At 45.9% G+C, this 21,492-nt stretch overlaps 31 non-coding genes and 1 pseudogene across 31 annotated transcripts; 1 reads left to right on the forward strand and 31 right to left on the reverse strand.

Annotated features, from left to right (window-relative positions):
- Nucleotides 1–224: 224 nt before the first annotated feature.
- On the forward strand, nt 225–322 carry LOC120813745 (U2 spliceosomal RNA; annotated as a pseudogene).
- A 2,802-nt stretch (nt 323–3,124) lies between these two features.
- LOC144392579 (U5 spliceosomal RNA) lies at nt 3,125–3,239 on the reverse strand. The gene has a single exon (XR_013455963.1). It is a non-coding gene; the product is annotated as a U5 spliceosomal RNA (small nuclear RNA).
- Nucleotides 3,240–3,588: 349 nt separating this feature from the next.
- On the reverse strand, nt 3,589–3,752 carry LOC144392119 (U1 spliceosomal RNA). The gene has a single exon (XR_013455505.1). It is a non-coding gene; the product is annotated as a U1 spliceosomal RNA (small nuclear RNA).
- A 276-nt stretch (nt 3,753–4,028) lies between these two features.
- On the reverse strand, nt 4,029–4,219 carry LOC144392341 (U2 spliceosomal RNA). Its single transcript, XR_013455728.1, has one exon. It is a non-coding gene; the product is annotated as a U2 spliceosomal RNA (small nuclear RNA).
- Nucleotides 4,220–5,155: 936 nt separating this feature from the next.
- On the reverse strand, nt 5,156–5,319 carry LOC144392120 (U1 spliceosomal RNA). The gene has a single exon (XR_013455506.1). It is a non-coding gene; the product is annotated as a U1 spliceosomal RNA (small nuclear RNA).
- A 276-nt stretch (nt 5,320–5,595) lies between these two features.
- On the reverse strand, nt 5,596–5,786 carry LOC144392342 (U2 spliceosomal RNA). The gene has a single exon (XR_013455729.1). It is a non-coding gene; the product is annotated as a U2 spliceosomal RNA (small nuclear RNA).
- A 591-nt stretch (nt 5,787–6,377) lies between these two features.
- LOC144392582 (U5 spliceosomal RNA) lies at nt 6,378–6,492 on the reverse strand. Its single transcript, XR_013455965.1, has one exon. It is a non-coding gene; the product is annotated as a U5 spliceosomal RNA (small nuclear RNA).
- Nucleotides 6,493–6,841: 349 nt separating this feature from the next.
- LOC144392121 (U1 spliceosomal RNA) lies at nt 6,842–7,005 on the reverse strand. The gene has a single exon (XR_013455507.1). It is a non-coding gene; the product is annotated as a U1 spliceosomal RNA (small nuclear RNA).
- A 276-nt stretch (nt 7,006–7,281) lies between these two features.
- Nucleotides 7,282–7,472, reverse strand: LOC144392343 (U2 spliceosomal RNA). The gene has a single exon (XR_013455731.1). It is a non-coding gene; the product is annotated as a U2 spliceosomal RNA (small nuclear RNA).
- Nucleotides 7,473–8,063: 591 nt separating this feature from the next.
- Nucleotides 8,064–8,178, reverse strand: LOC144392583 (U5 spliceosomal RNA). Its single transcript, XR_013455966.1, has one exon. It is a non-coding gene; the product is annotated as a U5 spliceosomal RNA (small nuclear RNA).
- Nucleotides 8,179–8,527: 349 nt separating this feature from the next.
- Nucleotides 8,528–8,691, reverse strand: LOC144392122 (U1 spliceosomal RNA). The gene has a single exon (XR_013455508.1). It is a non-coding gene; the product is annotated as a U1 spliceosomal RNA (small nuclear RNA).
- Nucleotides 8,692–8,968: 277 nt separating this feature from the next.
- Nucleotides 8,969–9,159, reverse strand: LOC144392344 (U2 spliceosomal RNA). The gene has a single exon (XR_013455732.1). It is a non-coding gene; the product is annotated as a U2 spliceosomal RNA (small nuclear RNA).
- A 602-nt stretch (nt 9,160–9,761) lies between these two features.
- LOC144392584 (U5 spliceosomal RNA) lies at nt 9,762–9,876 on the reverse strand. The gene has a single exon (XR_013455967.1). It is a non-coding gene; the product is annotated as a U5 spliceosomal RNA (small nuclear RNA).
- Nucleotides 9,877–10,318: 442 nt separating this feature from the next.
- On the reverse strand, nt 10,319–10,482 carry LOC144392123 (U1 spliceosomal RNA). The gene has a single exon (XR_013455509.1). It is a non-coding gene; the product is annotated as a U1 spliceosomal RNA (small nuclear RNA).
- A 276-nt stretch (nt 10,483–10,758) lies between these two features.
- On the reverse strand, nt 10,759–10,949 carry LOC144392373 (U2 spliceosomal RNA). The gene has a single exon (XR_013455760.1). It is a non-coding gene; the product is annotated as a U2 spliceosomal RNA (small nuclear RNA).
- A 602-nt stretch (nt 10,950–11,551) lies between these two features.
- Nucleotides 11,552–11,666, reverse strand: LOC144392585 (U5 spliceosomal RNA). Its single transcript, XR_013455968.1, has one exon. It is a non-coding gene; the product is annotated as a U5 spliceosomal RNA (small nuclear RNA).
- Nucleotides 11,667–12,108: 442 nt separating this feature from the next.
- Nucleotides 12,109–12,272, reverse strand: LOC144392124 (U1 spliceosomal RNA). Its single transcript, XR_013455511.1, has one exon. It is a non-coding gene; the product is annotated as a U1 spliceosomal RNA (small nuclear RNA).
- A 276-nt stretch (nt 12,273–12,548) lies between these two features.
- Nucleotides 12,549–12,739, reverse strand: LOC144392345 (U2 spliceosomal RNA). The gene has a single exon (XR_013455733.1). It is a non-coding gene; the product is annotated as a U2 spliceosomal RNA (small nuclear RNA).
- A 591-nt stretch (nt 12,740–13,330) lies between these two features.
- LOC144392586 (U5 spliceosomal RNA) lies at nt 13,331–13,445 on the reverse strand. The gene has a single exon (XR_013455970.1). It is a non-coding gene; the product is annotated as a U5 spliceosomal RNA (small nuclear RNA).
- Nucleotides 13,446–13,887: 442 nt separating this feature from the next.
- On the reverse strand, nt 13,888–14,051 carry LOC144392125 (U1 spliceosomal RNA). The gene has a single exon (XR_013455512.1). It is a non-coding gene; the product is annotated as a U1 spliceosomal RNA (small nuclear RNA).
- A 276-nt stretch (nt 14,052–14,327) lies between these two features.
- On the reverse strand, nt 14,328–14,518 carry LOC144392374 (U2 spliceosomal RNA). Its single transcript, XR_013455761.1, has one exon. It is a non-coding gene; the product is annotated as a U2 spliceosomal RNA (small nuclear RNA).
- A 602-nt stretch (nt 14,519–15,120) lies between these two features.
- Nucleotides 15,121–15,235, reverse strand: LOC144392587 (U5 spliceosomal RNA). Its single transcript, XR_013455971.1, has one exon. It is a non-coding gene; the product is annotated as a U5 spliceosomal RNA (small nuclear RNA).
- Nucleotides 15,236–15,677: 442 nt separating this feature from the next.
- On the reverse strand, nt 15,678–15,841 carry LOC144392126 (U1 spliceosomal RNA). Its single transcript, XR_013455513.1, has one exon. It is a non-coding gene; the product is annotated as a U1 spliceosomal RNA (small nuclear RNA).
- Nucleotides 15,842–16,117: 276 nt separating this feature from the next.
- On the reverse strand, nt 16,118–16,308 carry LOC144392375 (U2 spliceosomal RNA). The gene has a single exon (XR_013455762.1). It is a non-coding gene; the product is annotated as a U2 spliceosomal RNA (small nuclear RNA).
- A 602-nt stretch (nt 16,309–16,910) lies between these two features.
- On the reverse strand, nt 16,911–17,025 carry LOC144392588 (U5 spliceosomal RNA). Its single transcript, XR_013455972.1, has one exon. It is a non-coding gene; the product is annotated as a U5 spliceosomal RNA (small nuclear RNA).
- Nucleotides 17,026–17,467: 442 nt separating this feature from the next.
- Nucleotides 17,468–17,631, reverse strand: LOC144392128 (U1 spliceosomal RNA). The gene has a single exon (XR_013455515.1). It is a non-coding gene; the product is annotated as a U1 spliceosomal RNA (small nuclear RNA).
- A 276-nt stretch (nt 17,632–17,907) lies between these two features.
- On the reverse strand, nt 17,908–18,098 carry LOC144392347 (U2 spliceosomal RNA). Its single transcript, XR_013455735.1, has one exon. It is a non-coding gene; the product is annotated as a U2 spliceosomal RNA (small nuclear RNA).
- A 705-nt stretch (nt 18,099–18,803) lies between these two features.
- LOC144392589 (U5 spliceosomal RNA) lies at nt 18,804–18,918 on the reverse strand. The gene has a single exon (XR_013455973.1). It is a non-coding gene; the product is annotated as a U5 spliceosomal RNA (small nuclear RNA).
- A 434-nt stretch (nt 18,919–19,352) lies between these two features.
- Nucleotides 19,353–19,516, reverse strand: LOC144392130 (U1 spliceosomal RNA). Its single transcript, XR_013455516.1, has one exon. It is a non-coding gene; the product is annotated as a U1 spliceosomal RNA (small nuclear RNA).
- A 276-nt stretch (nt 19,517–19,792) lies between these two features.
- On the reverse strand, nt 19,793–19,983 carry LOC144392496 (U2 spliceosomal RNA). Its single transcript, XR_013455883.1, has one exon. It is a non-coding gene; the product is annotated as a U2 spliceosomal RNA (small nuclear RNA).
- Nucleotides 19,984–20,585: 602 nt separating this feature from the next.
- On the reverse strand, nt 20,586–20,700 carry LOC144392590 (U5 spliceosomal RNA). Its single transcript, XR_013455974.1, has one exon. It is a non-coding gene; the product is annotated as a U5 spliceosomal RNA (small nuclear RNA).
- A 442-nt stretch (nt 20,701–21,142) lies between these two features.
- On the reverse strand, nt 21,143–21,306 carry LOC144392131 (U1 spliceosomal RNA). The gene has a single exon (XR_013455517.1). It is a non-coding gene; the product is annotated as a U1 spliceosomal RNA (small nuclear RNA).
- Nucleotides 21,307–21,492: the final 186 nt, after the last annotated feature.

Here is a 21,492-nt window from a genome sequence, read left to right on the forward strand (position 1 = left end):
AGCAAGTCTCAAATCACTGTCTGAAACAACAGTGAAATCAACCAGATTTCAGCAGGAGTTTACTCTTTTGCTTGTAAACAAATCAATGATTTTCGCGGACGGGGGCAGCGTGGGGAGTGGGTTGCTAAGTAGCAAGCGACTGCTACGCCCAGTTGAAAGAACCGCACCCCGACAATTGAGCAATGTGCTGGTACGTTGGGTCTGCAAATAAACAGTTAGGTGTTATCGCTTCTCGGCCTTTTGGCTAAGATCAAGTGTAGTAGCTGTTTTTGGCCACAAAAGCCAAGCGTTCGAGAACGGAACAATGGCTATGACACCCCACGAACAGCCGATCCCAAGGGTCGGGCTGAGATATACTTTAAGGTTTCGAGCTACGAAAGAAGACGACCAAGTCCTGTCGAGAGTTTTTTTTGGAAAACAAGTAATCATGGGACAGCTGCATTTGATGGTGCAGGATGTTCTGTGTATCCAGTGGAACCAGCAGGAAAAAGCCTTCGACGTTACCCTTGGGAGCGAGGACATCTACAGAAGGGTGTCTGAAATCTGCAGAAAGGATGCGAAGGTGAGCCCTCTTGCCTACTGTGAGGTCCTGAACCTCGACAGACCGAACTTCAGAACAGTGTCAGTCCATATGTACAACCCTTTTGTGACTGATGAAGCCTTAGTTTCATTCCTGGGCCGCTACGGGGAAGTAGCAACTGCAGCCCGGCATGTAAAGGATCCCCTCGGTTTTTGGAACACACACCACAAACATGTAGGGGCGTCTGTAACAGGTATTGGAAGACACTCGCCCTTTTCACAATATATCTCATACCCCTCACATTTATGGTCACCACTGAAAACAAGGCCATTCAATACCTCACAAATGTCCCCCCCCCCCCTTACCCTCAGTCCCCTGGTTGTTCGCTGTCGGCAAGACAACATCTTCCAGTTGGTCGTTGTTGGAAACATATTCCTGCTGTACCGGGCTTTGTGAAATGTCCTGGGGCGGCTCCCTCCGCGGAGTCCCCCCGGTTTTCTTAAATCCTGCACCACCTGGTGAGATCTCCACAGAAGCCTGTTGGCTCCTACCCTCCGACTCGGATCCTGGGGGTTCCCGGTTCTCCCCCATCGCACGGCCGTCCGCCAGCTTCTTCTTCCTCCTTCTTGACCTGTTCACCTGTGGTCCAGCCTCAGTTGCTTCTGCCGAAGACTCAGCCTGCTCACCCCTGGATGAACTGCTCCTCTTCCTGACCCCCAGGATTGTCTCTTTCCTGGTGTCCTCCTCCTCAGAGCTGATCACACAGTCTGCCCAGTACCCCACCAGTGGCAGAGAGTCTCCCAGGCTCACAACCACCTGTGTGTCCATCCGCTCCTCCGTTTCGTTTGCGCCGATGTGGTCAGTCGCAGCCTCGTCCCGTGCAGCAGCCCTTCCCTCCTCTCCAGAGAGCGACTGTAGTGCCTCCTCCAACGGGGTGAGGACAGAGACCTCCCCCTGTACTGCTACCTCTGCGTAGCTACGGGTTGTGGTTGGGCAGTCGCGGACAATGTGCCCCTCTCCTCCGCATCCATGGCACGTCTTTGGGGCCCCGCACGCGGCCACGCTGTGTCCCCTTCCACCACAGTTCCGGCATCGCCCTTCGGTGCAGTCCGTCGCCATGTGCCCAAAGCTGCGGCATTGCCTGCAGAAACTGGGCTGGCCGGAGTAAAAGAGGAAACCCCTGTCCTCACCAATGCTGAAGTAGGCTGGAGGATGCCGCAGCCCACCACCTCCGCCAGGGTTGTCCTCTAGGAGAACCTTAAATTGTCTCCGCCCTGACCAGATGCCGAAGCTGTCCCTCAGGTATCTCACCGCCGACTCCACCTTCCCATACCTCGACAACCAGGATATGACCGTCTCGTCCCCCACGTATGGGTTGTACATGTGGACCGTCACAATCTTCAAGTTCCTCTTGCAAAGAGCCTCCACCCGAAACTTTGAAAAGGGCTCTTCTTCCGCCTTTTCCCTCGCTGTCTCCATCACCCTCTCATACACTGCTTGGCTGTGTAGAGTCAGGTCAAAACCACCTCCTGCTGCATTCCACTGCAGGCAGTATACGTGGGCGGGGTCAATCTTTAGTGCTCCCACCACGACCGTGCGCACGAACCATTCCCTCTTCCCATGCTTCTCATCTTCTTTTACCTTACAAGTAAATCGCACCGAGTTCCTAAGTCCTGCAGACATGATAGCCTGTGTGCGGACAGGACTCCAACAGCTTTATCCGCCAAGCTCCATACACCGCACAGCTTTAGCAGCAACCACTACACTTTATCTTAGCCAAAAGGCCGAGAAGCGATAACACCTAACTGTTTGTTTGCAGACCCAACGTACCAGCACATATCTCAATTGTCGCGGTGCGGTTCTTTCAACTGGGCGTAGCAGTCGCTTGCTACTTAACAACCCACTCCCCACGCTGCCCCCGTCCTCAAAAAAGCTAAAATCATTGATTTGTTTACAAGCAAAAGTGTAAACTCCTGCTGAAATCTGGTTGATTTCACTGTTGTTTCAGACACTAGAGACTCCAGTGATGATTAATCACTGTAAAGTCCTGCTGAAAATCTTGTTGATTTCACAATGGATTCAGACAGGGATTTGAGACTTGCTGCAAGGCTCCACTAGTGACTCCAGTGATGATTCATCTCTGCAAAGTCCTGCTGAAAATCTTGTTGATTTCACAATGGATTCAGACAGGGATTTGAGACTTGCTGCAAGGCTCCACTAGTGACTCCAGTGATGATTCATCTCTGCAAAGTCCTGCTGAAAATCTTGTTGATTTCACAATGGATTCAGACAGAGATTTGAGACTTGCTGCAAGGCTCCACTAGTGACTCCAGTGATGATTCCTGCTGAAAATCTTGTTGATTTCACAATGAATTCAGACAGTGATTTGCTGATTTGAGACGTGCTCCACCGGAGACTCCAGTAAAGTGACCATTAATCCCTGTAAAATCCTGCTGAAATCTGGTTGATTTCACTTTGGATTCAGACAGTGATTTGAGACTTGCTGCACTAGTGACTCCAGTGATAAGTAAACACAACTTTGTTTGTGCTCCATTGTCAGGAGCCTCTGTCCAACTATTTTTCTTTTCACACAAGTACATGAGGCTCAGCCAATTGGCAGAGCCTGCCAAAAATATGGTCAACTCATTGTTGTTCCTCTCCACGGAAGTCTTTAGTAAAAGGCGAAAGACTTATGCGTATTGAAGAGAAACCAAAGTCAGTTGCGGAATCAGGTGGCAGGCAGCCTTATATCCCAGTCGCAACAGTGATCCCTCTTGTGGTTGGGACTGGTTGAGCTGCGGTTGTCCAATGCCAAACCCATTCCCCAGCAGCAGCCATCAAAAACTCATTGATTTGTTTACAAGCAAAAGTGTAAAGTCCTGCTGAAATGTGCTTGATTTCACTTTGGATTCAGACAGTGATTTGCTGATTGTAGACTCCCTCCACCGGAGACTCCAGTGCAGTGGTGATTAATCCGTGTAAAATCCTGCTGAAATGTGGTTGATTTCACTAGGGATTCAGACAGTGATGATTAAACGGGACACCTGGTTTTTCTTTGACTTCAATATCAGGGGAGAGCGCGAACGCAGTCCCCCACTACCACAAATTATGCAGTCGAGATTCCCACATTTGGGGAATTCGCAGTGGTCAGCACAGTCGCAGTGCAATGACTGAGCCTCGCCCTGGGTGAACCACCTTCTTGATCATGGTATCTCCCCTGCCAGGTAAGTATGAGTTGGTGGTGACAGAGGCAGGGACGGTATTCCCAGTCACAGCATTTGTGGTGACGGTTCGCAGATGGCACCGTCCTCACAGATCGGTGAAGTTAAAATCAGTGATTTGAGACTTGCAAAACAAAGGCACTATTGATGAGTAAGCATAAGTCACTTGCCAAAAGCCTCAGTCTTAAAAACTATGTGGAGGTGAGACTTGTTTTACTCAAAGCAGAAATCATTTCCAACACCACACCACTGATTCAGGTTACCATTTCTTTTATTTTCCACAATTTAAAGGGTGCACCGTTCCCGGAGGTGCTGCAATACCGGGTCGATGCTTGGAGTGAACGGAGCAAGCCCCTTTTTCATCTCCCAGAGCTAAAAATCGGCTTAATATGTAGTCCTCGTATAGAGGACATATCAGATATTAAACTGATAAGAACAGATACTACACTTGATCTTAGCCAAAAGGCCGAGAAGCGATAACACCAAACTGTTTGTTTGCAGACCCAACGTACCAGCACATATCTCAATTGTCGCGGTGCGGTTCTTTCAACTGGGCGTAGCAGTCGCTTGCTACTTAACAACCCACTCCCCACGCTGCCCCCGTCCTCAAAAAAGCTAAAATCATTGATTTGTTTACAAGCAAAAGTGTAAACTCCTGCTGAAATCTGGTTGATTTCACTGTTGTTTCAGACACTAGAGACTCCAGTGATGATTAATCACTGTAAAGTCCTGCTGAAAATCTTGTTGATTTCACAATGGATTCAGACAGAGATTTGAGACTTGCTGCAAGGCTCCACTAGTGACTCCAGTGATGATTCCTGCTGAAAATCTTGTTGATTTCACAATGAATTCAGACAGTGATTTGCTGATTTGAGACATGCTCCACCGGAGACTCCAGTAAAGTGACCATTAATCCCTGTAAAATCCTGCTGAAATCTGGTTGATTTCACTTTGGATTCAGACAGTGATTTGAGACTTGCTGCACTAGTGACTCCAGTGATAAGTAAACACAACTTTGTTTGTGCTCCATTGTCAGGAGCCTCTGTCCAACTACTTTTCTTTTCACACAAGTACATGAGGCTCAGCCAATTGGCAGAGCCTGCCAAAAATATGGTCAACTGCGTGTAAAGTCCTGCTGAAATGTGCTTGATTTCACTTTGGATTCAGACAGTGATTTGCTGATTTGAGACGTGCTCCACTGGAGACTCCAGCGCAGTGATGATTAATGCTGAAATCTGGTTGATTTCACTTTGGATTCAGACAGTGATTTGCTGATTGTAGACTCCCTCCACCGGAGACTCCAGTGCAGTGGTGATTAATCCGTGTAAAATCCTGCTGAAATGTGGTTGATTTCACTAGGGATTCAGACAGTGATGATTAAACGGGACACCTGGTTTTTCTTTGACTTCAATATCAGGGGAGAGCGCGAACGCAGTCCCCCACTACCACAAATTATGCAGTCGAGATTCCCACATTTGGGGAATTCGCAGTGGTCAGCACAGTCGCAGTGCAATGACTGAGCCTCGCCCTGGGTGAACCACCTTCTTGATCATGGTATCTCCCCTGCCAGGTAAGTATGAGTTGGTGGTGACAGAGGCAGGGACGGTATTCCCAGTCACAGCATTTGTGGTGACGGTTCGCAGATGGCACCGTCCTCACAGATCAGTGAAGTTAAAATCAGTGATTTGAGACTTGCAAAACAAAGGCACTATTGATGAGTAAGCATAAGTCACTTGCCAAAAGCCTCAGTCTTAAAAACTATGTGGAGGTGAGACTTGTTTTACTCAAAGCAGAAATCATTTCCAACACCACACCACTGATTCAGGTTACCCTTTCTTTTATTTTCCACAATTTAAAGGGTGCACCGTTCCCGGAGGTGCTGCAATACCGGGTCGATGCTTGGAGTGAACGGAGCAAGCCCCTTTTTCATCTCCCAGAGCTAAAAATCGGCTTAATATGTAGTCCTCGTATAGAGGACATATCAGATATTAAACTGATAAGAACAGATACTACACTTGATCTTAGCCAAAAGGCCGAGAAGCGATAACACCAAACTGTTTGTTTGCAGACCCAACGTGCCAGCACATATCTCAATTGTCGCGGTGCGGTTCTTTCAACTGGGCGTAGCAGTCGCTTGCTACTTAACAACCCACTCCCCACGCTGCCCCCGTCCTCAAAAAAGCTAAAATCATTGATTTGTTTACAAGCAAAAGTGTAAACTCCTGCTGAAATCTGGTTGATTTCACTGTTGTTTCAGACACTAGAGACTCCAGTGATGATTAATCACTGTAAAGTCCTGCTGAAAATCTTGTTGATTTCACAATGGATTCAGACAGAGATTTGAGACTTGCTGCAAGGCTCCACTAGTGACTCCAGTGATGATTCCTGCTGAAAATCTTGTTGATTTCACAATGAATTCAGACAGTGATTTGCTGATTTGAGACGTGCTCCACCGGAGACTCCAGTAAAGTGACCATTAATCCCTGTAAAATCCTGCTGATTTCACTTTGGATTCAGACAGTGATTTGAGACTTGCTGCACTAGTGACTCCAGTGATAAGTAAACACAACTTTGTTTGTGCTCCATTGTCAGGAGCCTCTGTCCAACTACTTTTCTTTTCACACAAGTACATGAGGCTCAGCCAATTGGCAGAGCCTGCCAAAAATATGGTCAACTCATTGTTGTTCCTCTCCACGGAAGTCTTTAGTAAAAGGCGAAAGACTTATGCGTATTGAAGAGAAACCAAAGTCAGTTGCGGAATCAGGTGGCAGGCAGCCTTATATCCCAGTCGCAACAGTGATCCCTCTTGTGGTTGGGACTGGTTGAGCTGCGGTTGTCCAATGCCAAACCCATTCCCCAGCAGCAGCCATCAAAAACTCATTGATTTGTTTACAAGCAAAAGTGTAAAGTCCTGCTGAAATGTGCTTGATTTCACTTTGGATTCAGACAGTGATTTGCTGATTGTAGACTCCCTCCACCGGAGACTCCAGTGCAGTGGTGATTAATCCGTGTAAAATCCTGCTGAAATGTGGTTGATTTCACTAGGGATTCAGACAGTGATGATTAAACGGGACACCTGGTTTTTCTTTGACTTCAATATCAGGGGAGAGCGCGAACGCAGTCCCCCACTACCACAAATTATGCAGTCGAGATTCCCACATTTGGGGAATTCGCAGTGGTCAGCACAGTCGCAGTGCAATGACTGAGCCTCGCCCTGGGTGAACCACCTTCTTGATCATGGTATCTCCCCTGCCAGGTAAGTATGAGTTGGTGGTGACAGAGGCAGGGACGGTATTCCCAGTCACAGCATTTGTGGTGACGGTTCGCAGATGGCACCGTCCTCACAGATCAGTGAAGTTAAAATCAGTGATTTGAGACTTGCAAAACAAAGGCACTATTGATGAGTAAGCATAAGTCACTTGCCAAAAGCCTCAGTCTTAAAAACTATGTGGAGGTGAGACTTGTTTTACTCAAAGCAGAAATCATTTCCAACACCACACCACTGATTCAGGTTACCCTTTCTTTTATTTTCCACAATTTAAAGGGTGCACCGTTCCCGGAGGTGCTGCAATACCGGGTCGATGCTTGGAGTGAACGGAGCAAGCCCCTTTTTCATCTCCCAGAGCTAAAAATCGGCTTAATATGTAGTCCTCGTATAGAGGACATATCAGATATTAAACTGATAAGAACAGATACTACACTTGATCTTAGCCAAAAGGCCGAGAAGCGATAACACCAAACTGTTTGTTTGCAGACCCAACGTGCCAGCACATATCTCAATTGTCGCGGTGCGGTTCTTTCAACTGGGCGTAGCAGTCGCTTGCTACTTAACAACCCACTCCCCACGCTGCCCCCGTCCTCAAAAAAGCTAAAATCATTGATTTGTTTACAAGCAAAAGTGTAAACTCCTGCTGAAATCTGGTTGATTTCACTGTTGTTTCAGACACTAGAGACTCCAGTGATGATTAATCACTGTAAAGTCCTGCTGAAAATCTTGTTGATTTCACAATGGATTCAGACAGAGATTTGAGACTTGCTGCAAGGCTCCACTAGTGACTCCAGTGATGATTCCTGCTGAAAATCTTGTTGATTTCACAATGAATTCAGACAGTGATTTGCTGATTTGAGACGTGCTCCACCGGAGACTCCAGTAAAGTGACCATTAATCCCTGTAAAATCCTGCTGATTTCACTTTGGATTCAGACAGTGATTTGAGACTTGCTGCACTAGTGACTCCAGTGATAAGTAAACACAACTTTGTTTGTGCTCCATTGTCAGGAGCCTCTGTCCAACTACTTTTCTTTTCACACAAGTACATGAGGCTCAGCCAATTGGCAGAGCCTGCCAAAAATATGGTCAACTCATTGTTGTTCCTCTCCACGGAAGTCTTTAGTAAAAGGCGAAAGACTTATGCGTATTGAAGAGAAACCAAAGTCAGTTGCGGAATCAGGTGGCAGGCAGCCTTATATCCCAGTCGCAACAGTGATCCCTCTTGTGGTTGGGACTGGTTGAGCTGCGGTTGTCCAATGCCAAACCCATTCCCCAGCAGCAGCCATCAAAAACTCATTGATTTGTTTACAAGCAAAAGTGTAAAGTCCTGCTGAAATGTGCTTGATTTCACTTTGGATTCAGACAGTGATTTGCTGATTGTAGACTCCCTCCACCGGAGACTCCAGTGCAGTGGTGATTAATCCGTGTAAAATCCTGCTGAAATGTGGTTGATTTCACTAGGGATTCAGACAGTGATGATTAAACGGGACACCTGGTTTTTCTTTGACTTCAATATCAGGGGAGAGCGCGAACGCAGTCCCCCACTACCACAAATTATGCAGTCGAGATTCCCACATTTGGGGAATTCGCAGTGGTCAGCACAGTCGCAGTGCAATGACTGAGCCTCGCCCTGGGTGAACCACCTTCTTGATCATGGTATCTCCCCTGCCAGGTAAGTATGAGTTGGTGGTGACAGAGGCAGGGACGGTATTCCCAGTCACAGCATTTGTGGTGACGGTTCGCAGATGGCACCGTCCTCACAGATCGGTGAAGTTAAAATCAGTGATTTGAGACTTGCAAAACAAAGGCACTATTGATGAGTAAGCATAAGTCACTTGCCAAAAGCCTCAGTCTTAAAAACTATGTGGAGGTGAGACTTGTTTTACTCAAAGCAGAAATCATTTCCAACACCACACCACTGATTCAGGTTACCAATTTCTTTTATTTTCCACAATTTAAAGGGTGCACCGTTCCCGGAGGTGCTGCAATACCGGGTCGATGCTTGGAGTGAACGGAGCAAGCCCCTTTTTCATCTCCCAGAGCTAAAAATCGGCTTAATATGTAGTCCTCGTATAGAGGACATATCAGATATTAAACTGATAAGAACAGATACTACACTTGATCTTAGCCAAAAGGCCGAGAAGCGATAACACCAAACTGTTTGTTTGCAGACCCAACGTACCAGCACATATCTCAATTGTCGCGGTGCGGTTCTTTCAACTGGGCGTAGCAGTCGCTTGCTACTTAACAACCCACTCCCCACGCTGCCCCCGTCCTCAAAAAAGCTAAAATCATTGATTTGTTTACAAGCAAAAGTGTAAACTCCTGCTGAAATCTGGTTGATTTCACTGTTGTTTCAGACACTAGAGACTCCAGTGATGATTAATCACTGTAAAGTCCTGCTGAAAATCTTGTTGATTTCACAATGGATTCAGACAGAGATTTGAGACTTGCTGCAAGGCTCCACTAGTGACTCCAGTGATGATTCCTGCTGAAAATCTTGTTGATTTCACAATGAATTCAGACAGTGATTTGCTGATTTGAGACGTGCTCCACCGGAGACTCCAGTAAAGTGACCATTAATCCCTGTAAAATCCTGCTGAAATCTGGTTGATTTCACTTTGGATTCAGACAGTGATTTGAGACTTGCTGCACTAGTGACTCCAGTGATAAGTAAACACAACTTTGTTTGTGCTCCATTGTCAGGAGCCTCTGTCCAACTACTTTTCTTTTCACACAAGTACATGAGGCTCAGCCAATTGGCAGAGCCTGCCAAAAATATGGTCAACTCATTGTTGTTCCTCTCCACGGAAGTCTTTAGTAAAAGGCGAAAGACTTATGCGTATTGAAGAGAAACCAAAGTCAGTTGCGGAATCAGGTGGCAGGCAGCCTTATATCCCAGTCGCAACAGTGATCCCTCTTGTGGTTGGGACTGGTTGAGCTGCGGTTGTCCAATGCCAAACCCATTCCCCAGCACCAGCCATCAAAAACTCATTGATTTGTTTACAAGCAAAAGTGTAAAGTCCTGCTGAAATGTGCTTGATTTCACTTTGGATTCAGACAGTGATTTGCTGATTTGAGACGTGCTCCACTGGAGACTCCAGCGCAGTGATGATTAATGCTGAAATCTGGTTGATTTCACTTTGGATTCAGACAGTGATTTGCTGATTGTAGACTCCCTCCACCGGAGACTCCAGTGCAGTGGTGATTAATCCGTGTAAAATCCTGCTGAAATGTGGTTGATTTCACTAGGGATTCAGACAGTGATGATTAAACGGGACACCTGGTTTTTCTTTGACTTCAATATCAGGGGAGAGCGCGAACGCAGTCCCCCACTACCACAAATTATGCAGTCGAGATTCCCACATTTGGGGAATTCGCAGTGGTCAGCACAGTCGCAGTGCAATGACTGAGCCTCGCCCTGGGTGAACCACCTTCTTGATCATGGTATCTCCCCTGCCAGGTAAGTATGAGTTGGTGGTGACAGAGGCAGGGACGGTATTCCCAGTCACAGCATTTGTGGTGACGGTTCGCAGATGGCACCGTCCTCACAGATCGGTGAAGTTAAAATCAGTGATTTGAGACTTGCAAAACAAAGGCACTATTGATGAGTAAGCATAAGTCACTTGCCAAAAGCCTCAGTCTTAAAAACTATGTGGAGGTGAGACTTGTTTTACTCAAAGCAGAAATCATTTCCAACACCACACCACTGATTCAGGTTACCCTTTCTTTTATTTTCCACAATTTAAAGGGTGCACCGTTCCCGGAGGTGCTGCAATACCGGGCCGATGCTTGGAGTGAACGGAGCAAGCCCCTTTTTCATCTCCCAGAGCTAAAAATCGGCTTAATATGTAGTCCTCGTATAGAGGACATATCAGATATTAAACTGATAAGAACAGATACTACACTTGATCTTAGCCAAAAGGCCGAGAAGCGATAACACCAAACTGTTTGTTTGCAGACCCAACGTACCAGCACATATCTCAATTGTCGCGGTGCGGTTCTTTCAACTGGGCGTAGCAGTCGCTTGCTACTTAACAACCCACTCCCCACGCTGCCCCCGTCCTCAAAAAAGCTAAAATCATTGATTTGTTTACAAGCAAAAGTGTAAACTCCTGCTGAAATCTGGTTGATTTCACTGTTGTTTCAGACACTAGAGACTCCAGTGATGATTAATCACTGTAAAGTCCTGCTGAAAATCTTGTTGATTTCACAATGGATTCAGACAGAGATTTGAGACTTGCTGCAAGGCTCCACTAGTGACTCCAGTGATGATTCCTGCTGAAAATCTTGTTGATTTCACAATGAATTCAGACAGTGATTTGCTGATTTGAGACGTGCTCCACCGGAGACTCCAGTAAAGTGACCATTAATCCCTGTAAAATCCTGCTGAAATCTTGTTGATTTCACTTTGGATTCAGACAGTGATTTGAGACTTGCTGCACTAGTGACTCCAGTGATAAGTAAACACAACTTTGTTTGTGCTCCATTGTCAGGAGCCTCTGTCCAACTACTTTTCTTTTCACACAAGTACATGAGGCTCAGCCAATTGGCAGAGCCTGCCAAAAATATGGTCAACTCATTGTTGTTCCTCTCCACGGAAGTCTTTAGTAAAAGGCGAAAGACTTATGCGTATTGAAGAGAAACCAAAGTCAGTTGCGGAATCAGGTGGCAGGCAGCCTTATATCCCAGTCGCAACAGTGATCCCTCTTGTGGTTGGGACTGGTTGAGCTGCGGTTGTCCAATGCCAAACCCATTCCCCAGCACCAGCCATCAAAAACTCATTGATTTGTTTACAAGCAAAAGTGTAAAGTCCTGCTGAAATGTGCTTGATTTCACTTTGGATTCAGACAGTGATTTGCTGATTTGAGACGTGCTCCACTGGAGACTCCAGCGCAGTGATGATTAATGCTGAAATCTGGTTGATTTCACTTTGGATTCAGACAGTGATTTGCTGATTGTAGACTCCCTCCACCGGAGACTCCAGTGCAGTGGTGATTAATCCGTGTAAAATCCTGCTGAAATGTGGTTGATTTCACTAGGGATTCAGACAGTGATGATTAAACGGGACACCTGGTTTTTCTTTGACTTCAATATCAGGGGAGAGCGCGAACGCAGTCCCCCACTACCACAAATTATGCAGTCGAGATTCCCACATTTGGGGAATTCGCAGTGGTCAGCACAGTCGCAGTGCAATGACTGAGCCTCGCCCTGGGTGAACCACCTTCTTGATCATGGTATCTCCCCTGCCAGGTAAGTATGAGTTGGTGGTGACAGAGGCAGGGACGGTATTCCCAGTCACAGCATTTGTGGTGACGGTTCGCAGATGGCACCGTCCTCACAGATCGGTGAAGTTAAAATCAGTGATTTGAGACTTGCAAAACAAAGGCACTATTGATGAGTAAGCATAAGTCACTTGCCAAAAGCCTCAGTCTTAAAAACTATGTGGAGGTGAGACTTGTTTTACTCAAAGCAGAAATCATTTCCAACACCACACCACTGATTCAGGTTACCATTTCTTTTATTTTCCACAATTTAAAGGGTGCACCGTTCCCGGAGGTGCTGCAATACCGGGTCGATGCTTGGAGTGAACGGAGCAAGCCCCTTTTTCATCTCCCAGAGCTAAAAATCGGCTTAATATGTAGTCCTCGTATAGAGGACATATCAGATATTAAACTGATAAGAACAGATACTACACTTGATCTTAGCCAAAAGGCCGAGAAGCGATAACACCAAACTGTTTGTTTGCAGACCCAACGTACCAGCACATATCTCAATTGTCGCGGTGCGGTTCTTTCAACTGGGCGTAGCAGTCGCTTGCTACTTAACAACCCACTCCCCACGCTGCCCCCGTCCTCAAAAAAGCTAAAATCATTGATTTGTTTACAAGCAAAAGTGTAAACTCCTGCTGAAATCTGGTTGATTTCACTGTTGTTTCAGACACTAGAGACTCCAGTGATGATTAATCACTGTAAAGTCCTGCTGAAAATCTTGTTGATTTCACAATGGATTCAGACAGAGATTTGAGACTTGCTGCAAGGCTCCACTAGTGACTCCAGTGATGATTCCTGCTGAAAATCTTGTTGATTTCACAATGAATTCAGACAGTGATTTGCTGATTTGAGACGTGCTCCACCGGAGACTCCAGTAAAGTGACCATTAATCCCTGTAAAATCCTGCTGATTTCACTTTGGATTCAGACAGTGATTTGAGACTTGCTGCACTAGTGACTCCAGTGATAAGTAAACACAACTTTGTTTGTGCTCCATTGTCAGGAGCCTCTGTCCAACTACTTTTCTTTTCACACAAGTACATGAGGCTCAGCCAATTGGCAGAGCCTGCCAAAAATATGGTCAACTCATTGTTGTTCCTCTCCACGGAAGTCTTTAGTAAAAGGCGAAAGACTTATGCGTATTGAAGAGAAACCAAAGTCAGTTGCGGAATCAGGTGGCAGGCAGCCTTATATCCCAGTCGCAACAGTGATCCCTCTTGTGGTTGGGACTGGTTGAGCTGCGGTTGTCCAATGCCAAACCCATTCCCCAGCACCAGCCATCAAAAACTCATTGATTTGTTTACAAGCAAAAGTGTAAAGTCCTGCTGAAATGTGCTTGATTTCACTTTGGATTCAGACAGTGATTTGCTGATTTGAGACGTGCTCCACTGGAGACTCCAGCGCAGTGATGATTAATGCTGAAATCTGGTTGATTTCACTTTGGATTCAGACAGTGATTTGCTGATTGTAGACTCCCTCCACCGGAGACTCCAGTGCAGTGGTGATTAATCCGTGTAAAATCCTGCTGAAATGTGGTTGATTTCACTAGGGATTCAGACAGTGATGATTAAACGGGACACCTGGTTTTTCTTTGACTTCAATATCAGGGGAGAGCGCGAACGCAGTCCCCCACTACCACAAATTATGCAGTCGAGATTCCCACATTTGGGGAATTCGCAGTGGTCAGCACAGTCGCAGTGCAATGACTGAGCCTCGCCCTGGGTGAACCACCTTCTTGATCATGGTATCTCCCCTGCCAGGTAAGTATGAGTTGGTGGTGACAGAGGCAGGGACGGTATTCCCAGTCACAGCATTTGTGGTGACGGTTCGCAGATGGCACCGTCCTCACAGATCGGTGAAGTTAAAATCAGTGATTTGAGACTTGCAAAACAAAGGCACTATTGATGAGTAAGCATAAGTCACTTGCCAAAAGCCTCAGTCTTAAAAACTATGTGGAGGTGAGACTTGTTTTACTCAAAGCAGAAATCATTTCCAACACCACACCACTGATTCAGGTTACCCTTTCTTTTATTTTCCACAATTTAAAGGGTGCACCGTTCCCGGAGGTGCTGCAATACCGGGCCGATGCTTGGAGTGAACGGAGCAAGCCCCTTTTTCATCTCCCAGAGCTAAAAATCGGCTTAATATGTAGTCCTCGTATAGAGGACATATCAGATATTAAACTGATAAGAACAGATACTACACTTGATCTTAGCCAAAAGGCCGAGAAGCGATAACACCAAACTGTTTGTTTGCAGACCCAACGTACCAGCACATATCTCAATTGTCGCGGTGCGGTTCTTTCAACTGGGCGTAGCAGTCGCTTGCTACTTAACAACCCACTCCCCACGCTGCCCCCGTCCTCAAAAAAGCTAAAATCATTGATTTGTTTACAAGCAAAAGTGTAAACTCCTGCTGAAATCTGGTTGATTTCACTGTTGTTTCAGACACTAGAGACTCCAGTGATGATTAATCACTGTAAAGTCCTGCTGAAAATCTTGTTGATTTCACAATGGATTCAGACAGAGATTTGAGACTTGCTGCAAGGCTCCACTAGTGACTCCAGTGATGATTCCTGCTGAAAATCTTGTTGATTTCACAATGAATTCAGACAGTGATTTGCTGATTTGAGACGTGCTCCACCGGAGACTCCAGTAAAGTGACCATTAATCCCTGTAAAATCCTGCTGAAATCTGGTTGATTTCACTTTGGATTCAGACAGTGATTTGAGACTTGCTGCACTAGTGACTCCAGTGATAAGTAAACACAACTTTGTTTGTGCTCCATTGTCAGGAGCCTCTGTCCAACTACTTTTCTTTTCACACAAGTACATGAGGCTCAGCCAATTGGCAGAGCCTGCCAAAAATATGGTCAACTCATTGTTGTTCCTCTCCACGGAAGTCTTTAGTAAAAGGCGAAAGACTTATGCGTATTGAAGAGAAACCAAAGTCAGTTGCGGAATCAGGTGGCAGGCAGCCTTATATCCCAGTCGCAACAGTGATCCCTCTTGTGGTTGGGACTGGTTGAGCTGCGGTTGTCCAATGCCAAACCCATTCCCCAGCACCAGCCATCAAAAACTCATTGATTTGTTTACAAGCAAAAGTGTAAAGTCCTGCTGAAATGTGCTTGATTTCACTTTGGATTCAGACAGTGATTTGCTGATTTGAGACGTGCTCCACTGGAGACTCCAGCGCAGTGATGATTAATGCTGAAATCTGGTTGATTTCACTTTGGATTCAGACAGTGATTTGCTGATTGTAGACTCCCTCCACCGGAGACTCCAGTGCAGTGGTGATTAATCCGTGTAAAATCCTGCTGAAATGTGGTTGATTTCACTAGGGATTCAGACAGTGATGATTAAACGGGACACCTGGTTTTTCTTTGACTTCAATATCAGGGGAGAGCGCGAACGCAGTCCCCCACTACCACAAATTATGCAGTCGAGATTCCCACATTTGGGGAATTCGCAGTGGTCAGCACAGTCGCAGTGCAATGACTGAGCCTCGCCCTGGGTGAACCACCTTCTTGATCATGGTATCTCCCCTGCCAGGTAAGTATGAGTTGGTGGTGACAGAGGCAGGGACGGTATTCCCAGTCACAGCATTTGTGGTGACGGTTCGCAGATGGCACCGTCCTCACAGATCGGTGAAGTTAAAATCAGTGATTTGAGACTTGCAAAACAAAGGCACTATTGATGAGTAAGCATAAGTCACTTGCCAAAAGCCTCAGTCTTAAAAACTATGTGGAGGTGAGACTTGTTTTACTCAAAGCAGAAATCATTTCCAACACCACACCACTGATTCAGGTTACCCTTTCTTTTATTTTCCACAATTTAAAGGGTGCACCGTTCCCGGAGGTGCTGCAATACCGGGCCGATGCTTGGAGTGAACGGAGCAAGCCCCTTTTTCATCTCCCAGAGCTAAAAATCGGCTTAATATGTAGTCCTCGTATAGAGGACATATCAGATATTAAACTGATAAGAACAGATACTACACTTGATCTTAGCCAAAAGGCCGAGAAGCGATAACACCAAACTGTTTGTTTGCAGACCCAACGTACCAGCACATATCTCAATTGTCGCGGTGCGGTTCTTTCAACTGGGCGTAGCAGTCGCTTGCTACTTAACAACCCACTCCCCACGCTGCCCCCGTCCTCAAAAAAGCTAAAATCATTGATTTGTTTACAAGCAAAAGTGTAAACTCCTGCTGAAATCTGGTTGATTTCACTGTTGTTTCAGACACTAGAGACTCCAGTGATGATTAATCACTGTAAAGTCCTGCTGAAAATCTTGTTGATTTCACAATGGATTCAGACAGAGATTTGAGACTTGCTGCAAGGCTCCACTAGTGACTCCAGTGATGATTCCTGCTGAAAATCTTGTTGATTTCACAATGAATTCAGACAGTGATTTGCTGATTTGAGACGTGCTCCACCGGAGACTCCAGTAAAGTGACCATTAATCCCTGTAAAATCCTGCTGAAATCTGGTTGATTTCACTTTGGATTCAGACAGTGATTTGAGACTTGCTGCACTAGTGACTCCAGTGATAAGTAAACACAACTTTGTTTGTGCTCCATTGTCAGGAGCCTCTGTCCAACTACTTTTCTTTTCACACAAGTACATGAGGCTCAGCCAATTGGCAGAGCCTGCCAAAAATATGGTCAACTCATTGTTGTTCCTCTCCACGGAAGTCTTTAGTAAAAGGCGAAAGACTTATGCGTATTGAAGAGAAACCAAAGTCAGTTGCGGAATCAGGTGGCAGGCAGCCTTATATCCCAGTCGCAACAGTGATCCCTCTTGTGGTTGGGACTGGTTGAGCTGCGGTTGTCCAATGCCAAACCCATTCCCCAGCACCAGCCATCAAAAACTCATTGATTTGTTTACAAGCAAAAGTGTAAAGTCCTGCTGAAATGTGCTTGATTTCACTTTGGATTCAGACAGTGATTTGCTGATTTGAGACGTGCTCCACTGGAGACTCCAGCGCAGTGATGATTAATGCTGAAATCTGGTTGATTTCACTTTGGATTCAGACAGTGATTTGCTGATTGTAGACTCCCTCCACCGGAGACTCCAGTGCAGTGGTGATTAATCCGTGTAAAATCCTGCTGAAATGTGGTTGATTTCACTAGGGATTCAGACAGTGATGATTAAACGGGACACCTGGTTTTTCTTTGACTTCAATATCAGGGGAGAGCGCGAACGCAGTCCCCCACTACCACAAATTATGCAGTCGAGATTCCCACATTTGGGGAATTCGCAGTGGTCAGCACAGTCGCAGTGCAATGACTGAGCCTCGCCCTGGGTGAACCACCTTCTTGATCATGGTATCTCCCCTGCCAGGTAAGTATGAGTTGGTGGTGACAGAGGCAGGGACGGTATTCCCAGTCACAGCATTTGTGGTGACGGTTCGCAGATGGCACCGTCCTCACAGATCGGTGAAGTTAAAATCAGTGATTTGAGACTTGCAAAACAAAGGCACTATTGATGAGTAAGCATAAGTCACTTGCCAAAAGCCTCAGTCTTAAAAACTATGTGGAGGTGAGACTTGTTTTACTCAAAGCAGAAATCATTTCCAACACCACACCACTGATTCAGGTTACCATTTCTTTTATTTTCCACAATTTAAAGGGTGCACCGTTCCCGGAGGTGCTGCAATACCGGGTCGATGCTTGGAGTGAACGGAGCAAGCCCCTTTTTCATCTCCCAGAGCTAAAAATCGGCTTAATATGTAGTCCTCGTATAGAGGACATATCAGATATTAAACTGATAAGAACAGATACTACACTTGATCTTAGCCAAAAGGCCGAGAAGCGATAACACCAAACTGTTTGTTTGCAGACCCAACGTACCAGCACATATCTCAATTGTCGCGGTGCGGTTCTTTCAACTGGGCGTAGCAGTCGCTTGCTACTTAACAACCCACTCCCCACGCTGCCCCCGTCCTCAAAAAAGCTAAAATCATTGATTTGTTTACAAGCAAAAGTGTAAACTCCTGCTGAAATCTGGTTGATTTCACTGTTGTTTCAGACACTAGAGACTCCAGTGATGATTAATCACTGTAAAGTCCTGCTGAAAATCTTGTTGATTTCACAATGGATTCAGACAGAGATTTGAGACTTGCTGCAAGGCTCCACTAGTGACTCCAGTGATGATTCATCTCTGCAAAGTCCTGCTGAAAATCTTGTTGATTTCACAATGGATTCAGACAGAGATTTGAGACTTGCTGCAAGGCTCCACTAGTGACTCCAGTGATGATTCCTGCTGAAAATCTTGTTGATTTCACAATGAATTCAGACAGTGATTTGCTGATTTGAGACGTGCTCCACCGGAGACTCCAGTAAAGTGACCATTAATCCCTGTAAAATCCTGCTGAAATCTGGTTGATTTCACTTTGGATTCAGACAGTGATTTGAGACTTGCTGCACTAGTGACTCCAGTGATAAGTAAACACAACTTTGTTTGTGCTCCATTGTCAGGAGCCTCTGTCCAACTACTTTTCTTTTCACACAAGTACATGAGGCTCAGCCAATTGGCAGAGCCTGCCAAAAATATGGTCAACTCATTGTTGTTCCTCTCCACGGAAGTCTTTAGTAAAAGGCGAAAGACTTATGCGTATTGAAGAGAAACCAAAGTCAGTTGCGGAATCAGGTGGCAGGCAGCCTTATATCCCAGTCGCAACAGTGATCCCTCTTGTGGTTGGGACTGGTTGAGCTGCGGTTGTCCAATGCCAAACCCATTCCCCAGCACCAGCCATCAAAAACTCATTGATTTGTTTACAAGCAAAAGTGTAAAGTCCTGCTGAAATGTGCTTGATTTCACTTTGGATTCAGACAGTGATTTGCTGATTTGAGACGTGCTCCACTGGAGACTCCAGCGCAGTGATGATTAATGCTGAAATGTGCTTGATCTCACTTTGGATTCAGACAGTGATTGTAGACTCCCTCCACTGGAGACTCCAGTGCAGTGGTGATTAATCCGTGTAAAATCCTGCTGAAATGTGGTTGATTTCACTAGGGATTCAGACAGTGATGATTAAACGGGACACCTGGTTTTTCTTTGACTTCAATATCAGGGGAGAGCGCGAACGCAGTCCCCCACTACCACAAATTATGCAGTCGAGATTCCCACATTTGGGGAATTCGCAGTGGTCAGCACAGTCGCAGTGCAATGACTGAGCCTCGCCCTGGGTGAACCACCTTCTTGATCATGGTATCTCCCCTGCCAGGTAAGTATGAGTTGGTGGTGACAGAGGCAGGGACGGTATTCCCAGTCACAGCATTTGTGGTGACGGTTCGCAGATGGCACCGTCCTCACAGATCGGTGAAGTTAAAATCAGTGATTTGAGACTTGCAAAACAAAGGCACTATTGATGAGTAAGCATAAGTCACTTGCCAAAAGCCTCAGTCTTAAAAACTATGTGGAGGTGAGACTTGTTTTACTCAAAGCAGAAATCATTTCCAACACCACACCACTGATTCAGGTTACCCTTTCTTTTATTTTCCACAATTTAAAGGGTGCACCGTTCCCGGAGGTGCTGCAATACCGGGCCGATGCTTGGAGTGAACGGAGCAAGCCCCTTTTTCATCTCCCAGAGCTAAAAATCGGCTTAATATGTAGTCCTCGTATAGAGGACATATCAGATATTAAACTGATAAGAACAGATACTACACTTGATCTTAGCCAAAAGGGCGAGAAGCGATAACACCAAACTGTTTGTTTGCAGACCCAACGTACCAGCACATATCTCAATTGTCGCGGTGCGGTTCTTTCAACTGGGCGTAGCAGTCGCTTGCTACTTAACAACCCACTCCCCACGCTGCCCCCGTCCTCAAAAAAGCTAAAATCATTGATTTGTTTACAAGCAAAAGTGTAAACTCCTGCTGAAATCTGGTTGATTTCACTGTTGTTTCAGACACTAGAGACTCCAGTGATGATTAATCACTGTAAAGTCCTGCTGAAAATCTTGTTGATTTCACAATGGATTCAGACAGAGATTTGAGACTTGCTGCAAGGCTCCACTAGTGACTCCAGTGATGATTCCTGCTGAAAATCTTGTTGATTTCACAATGAATTCAGACAGTGATTTGCTGATTTGAGACGTGCTCCACCGGAGACTCCAGTAAAGTGACCATTAATCCCTGTAAAATCCTGCTGAAATCTGGTTGATTTCACTTTGGATTCAGACAGTGATTTGAGACTTGCTGCACTAGTGACTCCAGTGATAAGTAAACACAACTTTGTTTGTGCTCCATTGTCAGGAGCCTCTGTCCAACTACTTTTCTTTTCACACAAGTACATGAGGCTCAGCCAATTGGCAGAGCCTGCCAAAAATATGGTCAACTCATTGTTGTTCCTCTCCACGGAAGTCTTTAGTAAAAGGCGAAAGACTTATGCGTATTGAAGAGAAACCAAAGTCAGTTGCGGAATCAGGTGGCAGGCAGCCTTATATCCCAGTCGCAACAGTGATCCCTCTTGTGGTTGGGACTGGTTGAGCTGCGGTTGTCCAATGCCAAACCCATTCCCCAGCACCAGCCATCAAAAACTCATTGATTTGTTTACAAGCAAAAGTGTAAAGTCCTGCTGAAATGTGCTTGATTTCACTTTGGATTCAGACAGTGATTTGCTGATTTGAGACGTGCTCCACTGGAGACTCCAGCGCAGTGATGATTAATGCTGAAATCTGGTTGATTTCACTTTGGATTCAGACAGTGATTTGCTGATTGTAGACTCCCTCCACCGGAGACTCCAGTGCAGTGGTGATTAATCCGTGTAAAATCCTGCTGAAATGTGGTTGATTTCACTAGGGATTCAGACAGTGATGATTAAACGGGACACCTGGTTTTTCTTTGACTTCAATATCAGGGGAGAGCGCGAACGCAGTCCCCCACTACCACAAATTATGCAGTCGAGATTCCCACATTTGGGGAATTCGCAGTGGTCAGCACAGTCGCAGTGCAATGACTGAGCCTCGCCCTGGGTGAACCACCTTCTTGATCATGGTATCTCCCCTGCCAGGTAAGTATGAGTTGGTGGTGACAGAGGCAGGGACGGTATTCCCAGTCACAGCATTTGTGGTGACGGTTCGCAGATGGCACCGTCCTCACAGATCGGTGAAGTTAAAATCAGTGATTTGAGACTTGCAAAACAAAGGCACTATTGATGAGTAAGCATAAGTCACTTGCCAAAAGCCTCAGTCTTAAAAACTATGT

Source organism: Gasterosteus aculeatus, unplaced genomic scaffold (genome assembly GCF_964276395.1).
Source record: "Gasterosteus aculeatus unplaced genomic scaffold, fGasAcu3.hap1.1 HAP1_SCAFFOLD_23, whole genome shotgun sequence".
Classification (NCBI taxonomy): Eukaryota; Metazoa; Chordata; class Actinopteri; order Perciformes; family Gasterosteidae; genus Gasterosteus; species Gasterosteus aculeatus.